Below are 14970 nucleotides of genomic sequence, written 5' to 3' on the forward strand. Positions count from 1 at the left end.
TAGTATAGTGGTCAGTATCCCCGCCTGTCACGTGGGAGACCGGGGTTCAATTCCCCGACGGGGAGGAGATTCCTTTTATTCACACAATTAAATAAAATGATGTACTTTCTAACATTGTAAAATATATCTGTCATTATCCTTGCCTATTCCGATTGAGAAAAAAGGTTGAATTCACTGATGGCCAAAATGCTTACTGATGTGTTAACTGAAATTCAGAATATGCTCTGAATATTTCAGCATGCACAGGCGTACCATCAAAACCAATTTACGTCTACAATCTGTTGGAAAATGAGATGAAGCAGTGGTGAATCCTAGGCCGCTGTTCCACTCGATTGGCACGATTTACAAGTAGAATGACTGCTTTTGGTTAGTAGTGACCCCTGGTGGCTAATAGTTATAAGCTGCAAATGGTAAAGTGAGCTGATTATATATATATATATATATATAAATATATATATTGATGAATAGAAAGATAGCTAGATAGACAGATCGATAGATATTTATTTCAATGAAATAATTTCTTCATAAAACTAATTGTTTTTGGCTAGGAATTTCTGTATTGTAATAATTTAGGAAAAAAGATTACTTGTCCTAACCAAAAGCAGCAATTCTGCCTATTACAATACTGAGAATTGATCGAGGGCATGCCTTAACCCCAGGGAGATGAGCACTGTTTAACTGAAGCCAATAAGTCCTCGTTAGTATAGTGGTCAGTATCCCCGCCTGTCACGCGGGAGACCGGGGTTCAATTCCCCGACGGGGAGGAGATTCCTTTTATTCACACAATTAAATAAAATGATGTACTTTCTAACATTGTAAAATATATCTGTCATTATCCTTGCCTATTCCAATTGAGAAAAAAGGTTGAATTCACTGATGGCCAAAATGCTTACTGATGTGTTAACTGAAATTCAGAATATGCTCTGAATATTTCAGCATGCACAGGCGTACCATCAAAACCAATTTACGTCTACAATCTGTTGGAAAATGAGATGAAGCAGTGGTGAATCCTAGGCCGCTGTTCCACTCGATTGGCACGATTTACAAGTAGAATGACTGCTTTTGGTTAGTAGTGACCCCTGGTGGCTAATAGTTATAAGCTGCAAATGGTAAAGTGAGCTGATTATATATATATATATATATATAAATATATATATTGATGAATAGAAAGATAGCTAGATAGACAGATCGATAGATATTTATTTCAATGAAATAATTTCTTCATAAAACTAATTGTTTTTGGCTAGGAATTTCTGTATTGTAATAATTTAGGAAAAAAGATTACTTGTCCTAACCAAAAGCAGCAATTCTGCCTATTACAATACTGAGAATTGATCGAGGGCATGCCTTAACCCCAGGGAGGTGAGCACTGTTTAACTGAAGCCAATAAGTCCTCGTTAGTATAGTGGTCAGTATCCCCGCCTGTCACGCGGGAGACCGGGGTTCAATTTCCCGACGGGGAGGAGATTCCTTTTATTCACACAATTAAATAAAATGATGTACTTTCTAACATTGTAAAATATATCTGTCATTATCCTTGCCTATTCCGATTGAGAAAAAAGGTTGAATTCACTGATGGCCAAAATGCTTACTGATGTGTTAACTGAAATTCAGAATATGCTCTGAATATTTCAGCATGCACAGGCGTACCATCAAAACCAATTTACGTCTACAATCTGTTGGAAAATGAGATGAAGCAGTGGTGAATCCTAGGCCGCTGTTCCACTCGATTGGCACGATTTACAAGTAGAATGACTGCTTTTGGTTAGTAGTGACCCCTGGTGGCTAATAGTTATAAGCTGCAAATGGTAAAGTGAGCTGATTATATATATATATATATATATAAATATATATATTGATGAATAGAAAGATAGCTAGATAGACAGATCGATAGATATTTATTTCAATGAAATAATTTCTTCATAAAACAATTGTTTTTGGCTAGGAATTTCTGTATTGTAATAATTTAGGAAAAAAGATTACTTGTCCTAACCAAAAGCAGCAATTCTGCCTATTACAATACTGAGAATTGATCGAGGGCATGCCTTAACCCCAGGGAGATGAGCACTGTTTAACTGAAGCCAATAAGTCCTCGTTAGTATAGTGGTCAGTATCCCCGCCTGTCACGCGGGAGACCGGGGTTCAATTCCCCGACGGGGAGGAGATTCCTTTTATTCACACAATTAAATAAAATGATGTACTTTCTAACATTGTAAAATATATCTGTCATTATCCTTGCCTATTCCGATTGAGAAAAAAGGTTGAATTCACTGATGGCCAAAATGCTTACTGATGTGTTAACTGAAATTCAGAATATGCTCTGAATATTTCAGCATGCACAGGCGTACCATCAAAACCAATTTACGTCTACAATCTGTTGGAAAATGAGATGAAGCAGTGGTGAATCCTAGGCCGCTGTTCCACTCGATTGGCACGATTTACAAGTAGAATGACTGCTTTTGGTTAGTAGTGACCCCTGGTGGCTAATAGTTATAAGCTGCAAATGGTAAAGTGAGCTGATTATATATATATATAAATATATATATTGATGAATAGAAAGATAGCTAGATAGACAGATCGATAGATATTTATTTCAATGAAATAATTTCTTCATAAAACTAATTGTTTTTGGCTAGGAATTTCTGTATTGTAATAATTTAGGAAAAAAGATTACTTGTCCTAACCAAAAGCAGCAATTCTGCCTATTACAATACTGAGAATTGATCGAGGGCATGCCTTAACCCCAGGGAGGTGAGCACTGTTTAACTGAAGCCAATAAGTCCTCGTTAGTATAGTGGTCAGTATCCCCGCCTGTCACGCGGGAGACCGGGGTTCAATTCCCCGACGGGGAGGAGATTCCTTTTATTCACACAATTAAATAAAATGATGTACTTTCTAACATTGTAAAATATATCTGTCATTATCCTTGCCTATTCCGATTGAGAAAAAAGGTTGAATTCACTGATGGCCAAAATGCTTACTGATGTGTTAACTGAAATTCAGAATATGCTCTGAATATTTCAGCATGCACAGGCGTACCATCAAAACCAATTTACGTCTACAATCTGTTGGAAAATGAGATGAAGCAGTGGTGAATCCTAGGCCGCTGTTCCACTCGATTGGCACGATTTACAAGTAGAATGACTGCTTTTGGTTAGTAGTGACCCCTGGTGGCTAATAGTTATAAGCTGCAAATGGTAAAGTGAGCTGATTATATATATATATATATATATATAATATATATATTGATGAATAGAAAGATAGCTAGATAGACAGATCGATAGATATTTATTTCAATGAAATAATTTCTTCATAAAACTAATTGTTTTTGGCTAGGAATTTCTGTATTGTAATAATTTAGGAAAAAAGATTACTTGTCCTAACCAAAAGCAGCAATTCTGCCTATTACAATACTGAGAATTGATCGAGGGCATGCCTTAACCCCAGGGAGGTGAGCACTGTTTAACTGAAGCCAATAAGTCCTCGTTAGTATAGTGGTCAGTATCCCCGCCTGTCACGCGGGAGACCGGGGTTCAATTCCCCGACGGGGAGGAGATTCCTTTTATTCACACAATTAAATAAAATGATGTACTTTCTAACATTGTAAAATATATCTGTCATTATCCTTGCCTATTCCGATTGAGAAAAAAGGTTGAATTCACTGATGGCCAAAATGCTTACTGATGTGTTAACTGAAATTCAGAATATGCTCTGAATATTTCAGCATGCACAGGCGTACCATCAAAACCAATTTACGTCTACAATCTGTTGGAAAATGAGATGAAGCAGTGGTGAATCCTAGGCCGCTGTTCCACTCGATTGGCACGATTTACAAGTAGAATGACTGCTTTTGGTTAGTAGTGACCCCTGGTGGCTAATAGTTATAAGCTGCAAATGGTAAAGTGAGCTGATTATATATATATATATATATATATAAATATATATATTGATGAATAGAAAGATAGCTAGATAGACAGATCGATAGATATTTATTTCAATGAAATAATTTCTTCATAAAACTAATTGTTTTTGGCTAGGAATTTCTGTATTGTAATAATTTAGGAAAAAAGATTACTTGTCCTAACCAAAAGCAGCAATTCTGCCTATTACAATACTGAGAATTGATCGAGGGCATGCCTTAACCCCAGGGAGGTGAGCACTGTTTAACTGAAGCCAATAAGTCCTCGTTAGTATAGTGGTCAGTATCCCCGCCTGTCACGTGGGAGACCGGGGTTCAATTCCCCGACGGGGAGGAGATTCCTTTTATTCACACAATTAAATAAAATGATGTACTTTCTAACATTGTAAAATATATCTGTCATTATCCTTGCCTATTCCGATTGAGAAAAAAGGTTGAATTCACTGATGGCCAAAATGCTTACTGATGTGTTAACTGAAATTCAGAATATGCTCTGAATATTTCAGCATGCACAGGCGTACCATCAAAACCAATTTACGTCTACAATCTGTTGGAAAATGAGATGAAGCAGTGGTGAATCCTAGGCCGCTGTTCCACTCGATTGGCACGATTTACAAGTAGAATGACTGCTTTTGGTTAGTAGTGACCCCTGGTGGCTAATAGTTATAAGCTGCAAATGGTAAAGTGAGCTGATTATATATATATATATTTATATAAATATATATATTGATGAATAGAAAGATAGCTAGATAGACAGATCGATAGATATTTATTTCAATGAAATAATTTCTTCATAAAACTAATTGTTTTTGGCTAGGAATTTCTGTATTGTAATAATTTAGGAAAAAAGATTACTTGTCCTAACCAAAAGCAGCAATTCTGCCTATTACAATACTGAGAATTGATCGAGGGCATGCCTTAACCCCAGGGAGGTGAGCACTGTTTAACTGAAGCCAATAAGTCCTCGTTAGTATAGTGGTCAGTATCCCCGCCTGTCACGCGGGAGACCGGGGTTCAATTCCCCGACGGGGAGGAGATTCCTTTTATTCACACAATTAAATAAAATGATGTACTTTCTAACATTGTAAAATATATCTGTCATTATCCTTGCCTATTCCGATTGAGAAAAAAGGTTGAATTCACTGATGGCCAAAATGCTTACTGATGTGTTAACTGAAATTCAGAATATGCTCTGAATATTTCAGCATGCACAGGCGTACCATCAAAACCAATTTACGTCTACAATCTGTTGGAAAATGAGATGAAGCAGTGGTGAATCCTAGGCCGCTGTTCCACTCGATTGGCACGATTTACAAGTAGAATGACTGCTTTTGGTTAGTAGTGACCCCTGGTGGCTAATAGTTATAAGCTGCAAATGGTAAAGTGAGCTGATTATATATATATATATATTGATGAATAGAAAGATAGCTAGATAGACAGATCGATAGATATTTATTTCAATGAAATAATTTCTTCATAAAACTAATTGTTTTTGGCTAGGAATTTCTGTATTGTAATAATTTAGGAAAAAAGATTACTTGTCCTAACCAAAAGCAGCAATTCTGCCTATTACAATACTGAGAATTGATCGAGGGCATGCCTTAACCCCAGGGAGGTGAGCACTGTTTAACTGAAGCCAATAAGTCCTCGTTAGTATAGTGGTCAGTATCCCCGCCTGTCACGCGGGAGACCGGGGTTCAATTCCCCGACGGGGAGGAGATTCCTTTTATTCACACAATTAAATAAAATGATGTACTTTCTAACATTGTAAAATATATCTGTCATTATCCTTGCCTATTCCGATTGAGAAAAAAGGTTGAATTCACTGATGGCCAAAATGCTTACTGATGTGTTAACTGAAATTCAGAATATGCTCTGAATATTTCAGCATGCACAGGCGTACCATCAAAACCAATTTACGTCTACAATCTGTTGGAAAATGAGATGAAGCAGTGGTGAATCCTAGGCCGCTGTTCCACTCGATTGGCACGATTTACAAGTAGAATGACTGCTTTTGGTTAGTAGTGACCCCTGGTGGCTAATAGTTATAAGCTGCAAATGGTAAAGTGAGCTGATTATATATATATATATATATATATAAATATATATATTGATGAATAGAAAGATAGCTAGATAGACAGATCGATAGATATTTATTTCAATGAAATAATTTCTTCATAAAACTAATTGTTTTTGGCTAGGAATTTCTGTATTGTAATAATTTAGGAAAAAAGATTACTTGTCCTAACCAAAAGCAGCAATTCTGCCTATTACAATACTGAGAATTGATCGAGGGCATGCCTTAACCCCAGGGAGGTGAGCACTGTTTAACTGAAGCCAATAAGTCCTCGTTAGTATAGTGGTCAGTATCCCCGCCTGTCACGCGGGAGACCGGGGTTCAATTCCCCGACGGGGAGGAGATTCCTTTTATTCACACAATTAAATAAAATGATGTACTTTCTAACATTGTAAAATATATCTGTCATTATCCTTGCCTATTCCGATTGAGAAAAAAGGTTGAATTCACTGATGGCCAAAATGCTTACTGATGTGTTAACTGAAATTCAGAATATGCTCTGAATATTTCAGCATGCACAGGCGTACCATCAAAACCAATTTACGTCTACAATCTGTTGGAAAATGAGATGAAGCAGTGGTGAATCCTAGGCCGCTGTTCCACTCGATTGGCACGATTTACAAGTAGAATGACTGCTTTTGGTTAGTAGTGACCCCTGGTGGCTAATAGTTATAAGCTGCAAATGGTAAAGTGAGCTGATTATATATATATATATATTGATGAATAGAAAGATAGCTAGATAGACAGATCGATAGATATTTATTTCAATGAAATAATTTCTTCATAAAACTAATTGTTTTTGGCTAGGAATTTCTGTATTGTAATAATTTAGGAAAAAAGATTACTTGTCCTAACCAAAAGCAGCAATTCTGCCTATTACAATACTGAGAATTGATCGAGGGCATGCCTTAACCCCAGGGAGGTGAGCACTGTTTAACTGAAGCCAATAAGTCCTCGTTAGTATAGTGGTCAGTATCCCCGCCTGTCACGCGGGAGACCGGGGTTCAATTCCCCGACGGGGAGGAGATTCCTTTTATTCACACAATTAAATAAAATGATGTACTTTCTAACATTGTAAAATATATCTGTCATTATCCTTGCCTATTCCGATTGAGAAAAAAGGTTGAATTCACTGATGGCCAAAATGCTTACTGATGTGTTAACTGAAATTCAGAATATGCTCTGAATATTTCAGCATGCACAGGCGTACCATCAAAACCAATTTACGTCTACAATCTGTTGGAAAATGAGATGAAGCAGTGGTGAATCCTAGGCCGCTGTTCCACTCGATTGGCACGATTTACAAGTAGAATGACTGCTTTTGGTTAGTAGTGACCCCTGGTGGCTAATAGTTATAAGCTGCAAATGGTAAAGTGAGCTGATTATATATATATATATATATATATAAATATATATATTGATGAATAGAAAGATAGCTAGATAGACAGATCGATAGATATTTATTTCAATGAAATAATTTCTTCATAAAACTAATTGTTTTTGGCTAGGAATTTCTGTATTGTAATAATTTAGGAAAAAAGATTACTTGTCCTAACCAAAAGCAGCAATTCTGCCTATTACAATACTGAGAATTGATCGAGGGCATGCCTTAACCCCAGGGAGGTGAGCACTGTTTAACTGAAGCCAATAAGTCCTCGTTAGTATAGTGGTCAGTATCCCCGCCTGTCACGCGGGAGACCGGGGTTCAATTCCCCGACGGGGAGGAGATTCCTTTTATTCACACAATTAAATAAAATGATGTACTTTCTAACATTGTAAAATATATCTGTCATTATCCTTGCCTATTCCGATTGAGAAAAAAGGTTGAATTCACTGATGGCCAAAATGCTTACTGATGTGTTAACTGAAATTCAGAATATGCTCTGAATATTTCAGCATGCACAGGCGTACCATCAAAACCAATTTACGTCTACAATCTGTTGGAAAATGAGATGAAGCAGTGGTGAATCCTAGGCCGCTGTTCCACTCGATTGGCACGATTTACAAGTAGAATGACTGCTTTTGGTTAGTAGTGACCCCTGGTGGCTAATAGTTATAAGCTGCAAATGGTAAAGTGAGCTGATTATATATATATATATATTGATGAATAGAAAGATAGCTAGATAGACAGATCGATAGATATTTATTTCAATGAAATAATTTCTTCATAAAACTAATTGTTTTTGGCTAGGAATTTCTGTATTGTAATAATTTAGGAAAAAAGATTACTTGTCCTAACCAAAAGCAGCAATTCTGCCTATTACAATACTGAGAATTGATCGAGGGCATGCCTTAACCCCAGGGAGGTGAGCACTGTTTAACTGAAGCCAATAAGTCCTCGTTAGTATAGTGGTCAGTATCCCCGCCTGTCACGCGGGAGACCGGGGTTCAATTCCCCGACGGGGAGGAGATTCCTTTTATTCACACAATTAAATAAAATGATGTACTTTCTAACATTGTAAAATATATCTGTCATTATCCTTGCCTATTCCGATTGAGAAAAAAGGTTGAATTCACTGATGGCCAAAATGCTTACTGATGTGTTAACTGAAATTCAGAATATGCTCTGAATATTTCAGCATGCACAGGCGTACCATCAAAACCAATTTACGTCTACAATCTGTTGGAAAATGAGATGAAGCAGTGGTGAATCCTAGGCCGCTGTTCCACTCGATTGGCACGATTTACAAGTAGAATGACTGCTTTTGGTTAGTAGTGACCCCTGGTGGCTAATAGTTATAAGCTGCAAATGGTAAAGTGAGCTGATTATATATATATATATATATATAAATATATATATTGATGAATAGAAAGATAGCTAGATAGACAGATCGATAGATATTTATTTCAATGAAATAATTTCTTCATAAAACTAATTGTTTTTGGCTAGGAATTTCTGTATTGTAATAATTTAGGAAAAAAGATTACTTGTCCTAACCAAAAGCAGCAATTCTGCCTATTACAATACTGAGAATTGATCGAGGGCATGCCTTAACCCCAGGGAGGTGAGCACTGTTTAACTGAAGCCAATAAGTCCTCGTTAGTATAGTGGTCAGTATCCCCGCCTGTCACGCGGGAGACCGGGGTTCAATTCCCCGACGGGGAGGAGATTCCTTTTATTCACACAATTAAATAAAATGATGTACTTTCTAACATTGTAAAATATATCTGTCATTATCCTTGCCTATTCCGATTGAGAAAAAAGGTTGAATTCACTGATGGCCAAAATGCTTACTGATGTGTTAACTGAAATTCAGAATATGCTCTGAATATTTCAGCATGCACAGGCGTACCATCAAAACCAATTTACGTCTACAATCTGTTGGAAAATGAGATGAAGCAGTGGTGAATCCTAGGCCGCTGTTCCACTCGATTGGCACGATTTACAAGTAGAATGACTGCTTTTGGTTAGTAGTGACCCCTGGTGGCTAATAGTTATAAGCTGCAAATGGTAAAGTGAGCTGATTATATATATATATATATATATATAAATATATATATTGATGAATAGAAAGATAGCTAGATAGACAGATCGATAGATATTTATTTCAATGAAATAATTTCTTCATAAAACTAATTGTTTTTGGCTAGGAATTTCTGTATTGTAATAATTTAGGAAAAAAGATTACTTGTCCTAACCAAAAGCAGCAATTCTGCCTATTACAATACTGAGAATTGATCGAGGGCATGCCTTAACCCCAGGGAGGTGAGCACTGTTTAACTGAAGCCAATAAGTCCTCGTTAGTATAGTGGTCAGTATCCCCGCCTGTCACGCGGGAGACCGGGGTTCAATTCCCCGACGGGGAGGAGATTCCTTTTATTCACACAATTAAATAAAATGATGTACTTTCTAACATTGTAAAATATATCTGTCATTATCCTTGCCTATTCCGATTGAGAAAAAAGGTTGAATTCACTGATGGCCAAAATGCTTACTGATGTGTTAACTGAAATTCAGAATATGCTCTGAATATTTCAGCATGCACAGGCGTACCATCAAAACCAATTTACGTCTACAATCTGTTGGAAAATGAGATGAAGCAGTGGTGAATCCTAGGCCGCTGTTCCACTCGATTGGCACGATTTACAAGTAGAATGACTGCTTTTGGTTAGTAGTGACCCCTGGTGGCTAATAGTTATAAGCTGCAAATGGTAAAGTGAGCTGATTATATATATATATATATATATAAATATATATATTGATGAATAGAAAGATAGCTAGATAGACAGATCGATAGATATTTATTTCAATGAAATAATTTCTTCATAAAACTAATTGTTTTTGGCTAGGAATTTCTGTATTGTAATAATTTAGGAAAAAAGATTACTTGTCCTAACCAAAAGCAGCAATTCTGCCTATTACAATACTGAGAATTGATCGAGGGCATGCCTTAACCCCAGGGAGATGAGCACTGTTTAACTGAAGCCAATAAGTCCTCGTTAGTATAGTGGTCAGTATCCCCGCCTGTCACGCGGGAGACCGGGGTTCAATTCCCCGACGGGGAGGAGATTCCTTTTATTCACACAATTAAATAAAATGATGTACTTTCTAACATTGTAAAATATATCTGTCATTATCCTTGCCTATTCCGATTGAGAAAAAAGGTTGAATTCACTGATGGCCAAAATGCTTACTGATGTGTTAACTGAAATTCAGAATATGCTCTGAATATTTCAGCATGCACAGGCGTACCATCAAAACCAATTTACGTCTACAATCTGTTGGAAAATGAGATGAAGCAGTGGTGAATCCTAGGCCGCTGTTCCACTCGATTGGCACGATTTACAAGTAGAATGACTGCTTTTGGTTAGTAGTGACCCCTGGTGGCTAATAGTTATAAGCTGCAAATGGTAAAGTGAGCTGATTATATATATATATATATATAAATATATATATTGATGAATAGAAAGATAGCTAGATAGACAGATCGATAGATATTTATTTCAATGAAATAATTTCTTCATAAAACTAATTGTTTTTGGCTAGGAATTTCTGTATTGTAATAATTTAGGAAAAAAGATTACTTGTCCTAACCAAAAGCAGCAATTCTGCCGATTACAATACTGAGAATTGATCGAGGGCATGCCTTAACCCCAGGGAGGTGAGCAGTGTTTAACTGAAGCCAATAAGTCCTCGTTAGTATAGTGGTCAGTATCCCCGCCTGTCACGCGGGAGACCGGGGTTCAATTCCCCGACGGGGAGGAGATTCCTTTTATTCACACAATTAAATAAAATGATGTACTTTCTAACATTGTAAAATATATCTGTCATTATCCTTGCCTATTCCGATTGAGAAAAAAGGTTGAATTCACTGATGGCCAAAATGCTTACTGATGTGTTAACTGAAATTCAGAATATGCTCTGAATATTTCAGCATGCACAGGCGTACCATCAAAACCAATTTACGTCTACAATCTGTTGGAAAATGAGATGAAGCAGTGGTGAATCCTAGGCCGCTGTTCCACTCGATTGGCACGATTTACAAGTAGAATGACTGCTTTTGGTTAGTAGTGACCCCTGGTGGCTAATAGTTATAAGCTGCAAATGGTAAAGTGAGCTGATTATATATATATATATATATATATATAAATATATATATTGATGAATAGAAAGATAGCTAGATAGACAGATCGATAGATATTTATTTCAATGAAATAATTTCTTCATAAAACTAATTGTTTTTGGCTAGGAATTTCTGTATTGTAATAATTTAGGAAAAAAGATTACTTGTCCTAACCAAAAGCAGCAATTCTGCCTATTACAATACTGAGAATTGATCGAGGGAATGCCTTAACCCCAGGGAGGTGAGCACTGTTTAACTGAAGCCAATAAGTCCTCGTTAGTATAGTGGTCAGTATCCCCGCCTGTCACGCGGGAGACCGGGGTTCAATTCCCCGACGGGGAGGAGATTCCTTTTATTCACACAATTAAATAAAATGATGTACTTTCTAACATTGTAAAATATATCTGTCATTATCCTTGCCTATTCCGATTGAGAAAAAAGGTTGAATTCACTGATGGCCAAAATGCTTACTGATGTGTTAACTGAAATTCAGAATATGCTCTGAATATTTCAGCATGCACAGGCGTACCATCAAAACCAATTTACGTCTACAATCTGTTGGAAAATGAGATGAAGCAGTGGTGAATCCTAGGCCGCTGTTCCACTCGATTGGCACGATTTACAAGTAGAATGACTGCTTTTGGTTAGTAGTGACCCCTGGTGGCTAATAGTTATAAGCTGCAAATGGTAAAGTGAGCTGATTATATATATATATATATATAAATATATATATTGATGAATAGAAAGATAGCTAGATAGACAGATCGATAGATATTTATTTCAATGAAATAATTTCTTCATAAAACTAATTGTTTTTGGCTAGGAATTTCTGTATTGTAATAATTTAGGAAAAAAGATTACTTGTCCTAACCAAAAGCAGCAATTCTGCCGATTACAATACTGAGAATTGATCGAGGGCATGCCTTAACCCCAGGGAGGTGAGCAGTGTTTAACTGAAGCCAATAAGTCCTCGTTAGTATAGTGGTCAGTATCCCCGCCTGTCACGCGGGAGACCGGGGTTCAATTCCCCGACGGGGAGGAGATTCCTTTTATTCACACAATTAAATAAAATGATGTACTTTCTAACATTGTAAAATATATCTGTCATTATCCTTGCCTATTCCGATTGAGAAAAAAGGTTGAATTCACTGATGGCCAAAATGCTTACTGATGTGTTAACTGAAATTCAGAATATGCTCTGAATATTTCAGCATGCACAGGCGTACCATCAAAACCAATTTACGTCTACAATCTGTTGGAAAATGAGATGAAGCAGTGGTGAATCCTAGGCCGCTGTTCCACTCGATTGGCACGATTTACAAGTAGAATGACTGCTTTTGGTTAGTAGTGACCCCTGGTGGCTAATAGTTATAAGCTGCAAATGGTAAAGTGAGCTGATTATATATATATATATATTGATGAATAGAAAGATAGCTAGATAGACAGATCGATAGATATTTATTTCAATGAAATAATTTCTTCATAAAACTAATTGTTTTTGGCTAGGAATTTCTGTATTGTAATAATTTAGGAAAAAAGATTACTTGTCCTAACCAAAAGCAGCAATTCTGCCTATTACAATACTGAGAATTGATCGAGGGCATGCCTTAACCCCAGGGAGATGAGCACTGTTTAAGTGAAGCCAATAAGTCCTCGTTAGTATAGTGGTCAGTATCCCCGCCTGTCACGCGGGAGACCGGGGTTCAATTCCCCGACGGGGAGGAGATTCCTTTTATTCACACAATTAAATAAAATGATGTACTTTCTAACATTGTAAAATATATCTGTCATTATCCTTGCCTATTCCGATTGAGAAAAAAGGTTGAATTCACTGATGGCCAAAATGCTTACTGATGTGTTAACTGAAATTCAGAATATGCTCTGAATATTTCAGCATGCACAGGCGTACCATCAAAACCAATTTACGTCTACAATCTGTTGGAAAATGAGATGAAGCAGTGGTGAATCCTAGGCCGCTGTTCCACTCGATTGGCACGATTTACAAGTAGAATGACTGCTTTTGGTTAGTAGTGACCCCTGGTGGCTAATAGTTATAAGCTGCAAATGGTAAAGTGAGCTGATTATATATATATATATTTATATAAATATATATATTGATGAATAGAAAGATAGCTAGATAGACAGATCGATAGATATTTATTTCAATGAAATAATTTCTTCATAAAACTAATTGTTTTTGGCTAGGAATTTCTGTATTGTAATAATTTAGGAAAAAAGATTACTTGTCCTAACCAAAAGCAGCAATTCTGCCTATTACAATACTGAGAATTGATCGAGGGCATGCCTTAACCCCAGGGAGATGAGCACTGTTTAACTGAAGCCAATAAGTCCTCGTTAGTATAGTGGTCAGTATCCCCGCCTGTCACGCGGGAGACCGGGGTTCAATTCCCCGACGGGGAGGAGATTCCTTTTATTCACACAATTAAATAAAATGATGTACTTTCTAACATTGTAAAATATATCTGTCATTATCCTTGCCTATTCCGATTGAGAAAAAAGGTTGAATTCACTGATGGCCAAAATGCTTACTGATGTGTTAACTGAAATTCAGAATATGCTCTGAATATTTCAGCATGCACAGGCGTACCATCAAAACCAATTTACGTCTACAATCTGTTGGAAAATGAGATGAAGCAGTGGTGAATCCTAGGCCGCTGTTCCACTCGATTGGCACGATTTACAAGTAGAATGACTGCTTTTGGTTAGTAGTGATCCCTGGTGGCTAATAGTTATAAGCTGCAAATGGTAAAGTGAGCTGATTATATATATATATATATATATAAATATATATATTGATGAATAGAAAGATAGCTAGATAGACAGATCGATAGATATTTATTTCAATGAAATAATTTCTTCATAAAACTAATTGTTTTTGGCTAGGAATTTCTGTATTGTAATAATTTAGGAAAAAAGATTACTTGTCCTAACCAAAAGCAGCAATTCTGCCTATTACAATACTGAGAATTGATCGAGGGCATCCCTTAACCCCAGGGAGATGAGCACTGTTTAACTGAAGTCAATAAGTCCTCGTTAGTATAGTGGTCAGTATCCCCGCCTGTCAAGCGGGAGACCGGGGTTCAATTCCCCGACGGGGAGGAGATTCCTTTTATTCACACAATTAAATAAAATGATGTACTTTCTAACATTGTAAAATATATCTGTCATTATCCTTGCCTATTCCGATTGAGAAAAAAGGTTGAATTCACTGATGGCCAAAATGCTTACTGATGTGTTAACTGAAATTCAGAATATGCTCTGAATATTTCAGCATGCACAGGCGTACCATCAAAACCAATTTACGTCTACAATCTGTTGGAAAATGAGATGAAGCAGTGGTGAATCCTAGGCCGCTGTTCCACTCGATTGGCACGATTTACAAGTAGAAT

The 14970-nt window shown here is 36.8% G+C and overlaps 19 non-coding genes across 19 annotated transcripts; all 19 read left to right on the top strand.

Moving 5' to 3' along the window:
- The first annotated feature begins 692 nt into the window (after positions 1 to 692).
- Positions 693 to 764, top strand: TRNAD-GUC (transfer RNA aspartic acid (anticodon GUC)). The gene has a single exon. It is a non-coding gene; the product is annotated as a tRNA-Asp (tRNA).
- A 1325-nt stretch (positions 765 to 2089) lies between these two features.
- On the top strand, positions 2090 to 2161 carry TRNAD-GUC (transfer RNA aspartic acid (anticodon GUC)). Its single transcript has one exon. It is a non-coding gene; the product is annotated as a tRNA-Asp (tRNA).
- A 619-nt stretch (positions 2162 to 2780) lies between these two features.
- On the top strand, positions 2781 to 2852 carry TRNAD-GUC (transfer RNA aspartic acid (anticodon GUC)). Its single transcript has one exon. It is a non-coding gene; the product is annotated as a tRNA-Asp (tRNA).
- Positions 2853 to 3480: 628 nt separating this feature from the next.
- On the top strand, positions 3481 to 3552 carry TRNAD-GUC (transfer RNA aspartic acid (anticodon GUC)). The gene has a single exon. It is a non-coding gene; the product is annotated as a tRNA-Asp (tRNA).
- A 1328-nt stretch (positions 3553 to 4880) lies between these two features.
- TRNAD-GUC (transfer RNA aspartic acid (anticodon GUC)) lies at positions 4881 to 4952 on the top strand. Its single transcript has one exon. It is a non-coding gene; the product is annotated as a tRNA-Asp (tRNA).
- Positions 4953 to 5563: 611 nt separating this feature from the next.
- On the top strand, positions 5564 to 5635 carry TRNAD-GUC (transfer RNA aspartic acid (anticodon GUC)). Its single transcript has one exon. It is a non-coding gene; the product is annotated as a tRNA-Asp (tRNA).
- Positions 5636 to 6264: 629 nt separating this feature from the next.
- Positions 6265 to 6336, top strand: TRNAD-GUC (transfer RNA aspartic acid (anticodon GUC)). Its single transcript has one exon. It is a non-coding gene; the product is annotated as a tRNA-Asp (tRNA).
- Positions 6337 to 6947: 611 nt separating this feature from the next.
- Positions 6948 to 7019, top strand: TRNAD-GUC (transfer RNA aspartic acid (anticodon GUC)). Its single transcript has one exon. It is a non-coding gene; the product is annotated as a tRNA-Asp (tRNA).
- A 629-nt stretch (positions 7020 to 7648) lies between these two features.
- Positions 7649 to 7720, top strand: TRNAD-GUC (transfer RNA aspartic acid (anticodon GUC)). Its single transcript has one exon. It is a non-coding gene; the product is annotated as a tRNA-Asp (tRNA).
- Positions 7721 to 8331: 611 nt separating this feature from the next.
- On the top strand, positions 8332 to 8403 carry TRNAD-GUC (transfer RNA aspartic acid (anticodon GUC)). Its single transcript has one exon. It is a non-coding gene; the product is annotated as a tRNA-Asp (tRNA).
- A 627-nt stretch (positions 8404 to 9030) lies between these two features.
- On the top strand, positions 9031 to 9102 carry TRNAD-GUC (transfer RNA aspartic acid (anticodon GUC)). Its single transcript has one exon. It is a non-coding gene; the product is annotated as a tRNA-Asp (tRNA).
- A 629-nt stretch (positions 9103 to 9731) lies between these two features.
- TRNAD-GUC (transfer RNA aspartic acid (anticodon GUC)) lies at positions 9732 to 9803 on the top strand. The gene has a single exon. It is a non-coding gene; the product is annotated as a tRNA-Asp (tRNA).
- Positions 9804 to 10430: 627 nt separating this feature from the next.
- TRNAD-GUC (transfer RNA aspartic acid (anticodon GUC)) lies at positions 10431 to 10502 on the top strand. The gene has a single exon. It is a non-coding gene; the product is annotated as a tRNA-Asp (tRNA).
- Positions 10503 to 11127: 625 nt separating this feature from the next.
- TRNAD-GUC (transfer RNA aspartic acid (anticodon GUC)) lies at positions 11128 to 11199 on the top strand. The gene has a single exon. It is a non-coding gene; the product is annotated as a tRNA-Asp (tRNA).
- A 631-nt stretch (positions 11200 to 11830) lies between these two features.
- On the top strand, positions 11831 to 11902 carry TRNAD-GUC (transfer RNA aspartic acid (anticodon GUC)). The gene has a single exon. It is a non-coding gene; the product is annotated as a tRNA-Asp (tRNA).
- A 625-nt stretch (positions 11903 to 12527) lies between these two features.
- On the top strand, positions 12528 to 12599 carry TRNAD-GUC (transfer RNA aspartic acid (anticodon GUC)). The gene has a single exon. It is a non-coding gene; the product is annotated as a tRNA-Asp (tRNA).
- Positions 12600 to 13210: 611 nt separating this feature from the next.
- On the top strand, positions 13211 to 13282 carry TRNAD-GUC (transfer RNA aspartic acid (anticodon GUC)). Its single transcript has one exon. It is a non-coding gene; the product is annotated as a tRNA-Asp (tRNA).
- Positions 13283 to 13909: 627 nt separating this feature from the next.
- Positions 13910 to 13981, top strand: TRNAD-GUC (transfer RNA aspartic acid (anticodon GUC)). Its single transcript has one exon. It is a non-coding gene; the product is annotated as a tRNA-Asp (tRNA).
- Positions 13982 to 14608: 627 nt separating this feature from the next.
- Positions 14609 to 14680, top strand: TRNAD-GUC (transfer RNA aspartic acid (anticodon GUC)). Its single transcript has one exon. It is a non-coding gene; the product is annotated as a tRNA-Asp (tRNA).
- The last annotated feature ends 290 nt before the right edge of the window (positions 14681 to 14970 follow it).

Source organism: Lissotriton vulgaris, chromosome 1_1 (genome assembly GCF_964263255.1).
Source record: "Lissotriton vulgaris chromosome 1_1, aLisVul1.2, whole genome shotgun sequence".
NCBI classification, from domain to species: Eukaryota; Metazoa; Chordata; class Amphibia; order Caudata; family Salamandridae; genus Lissotriton; species Lissotriton vulgaris.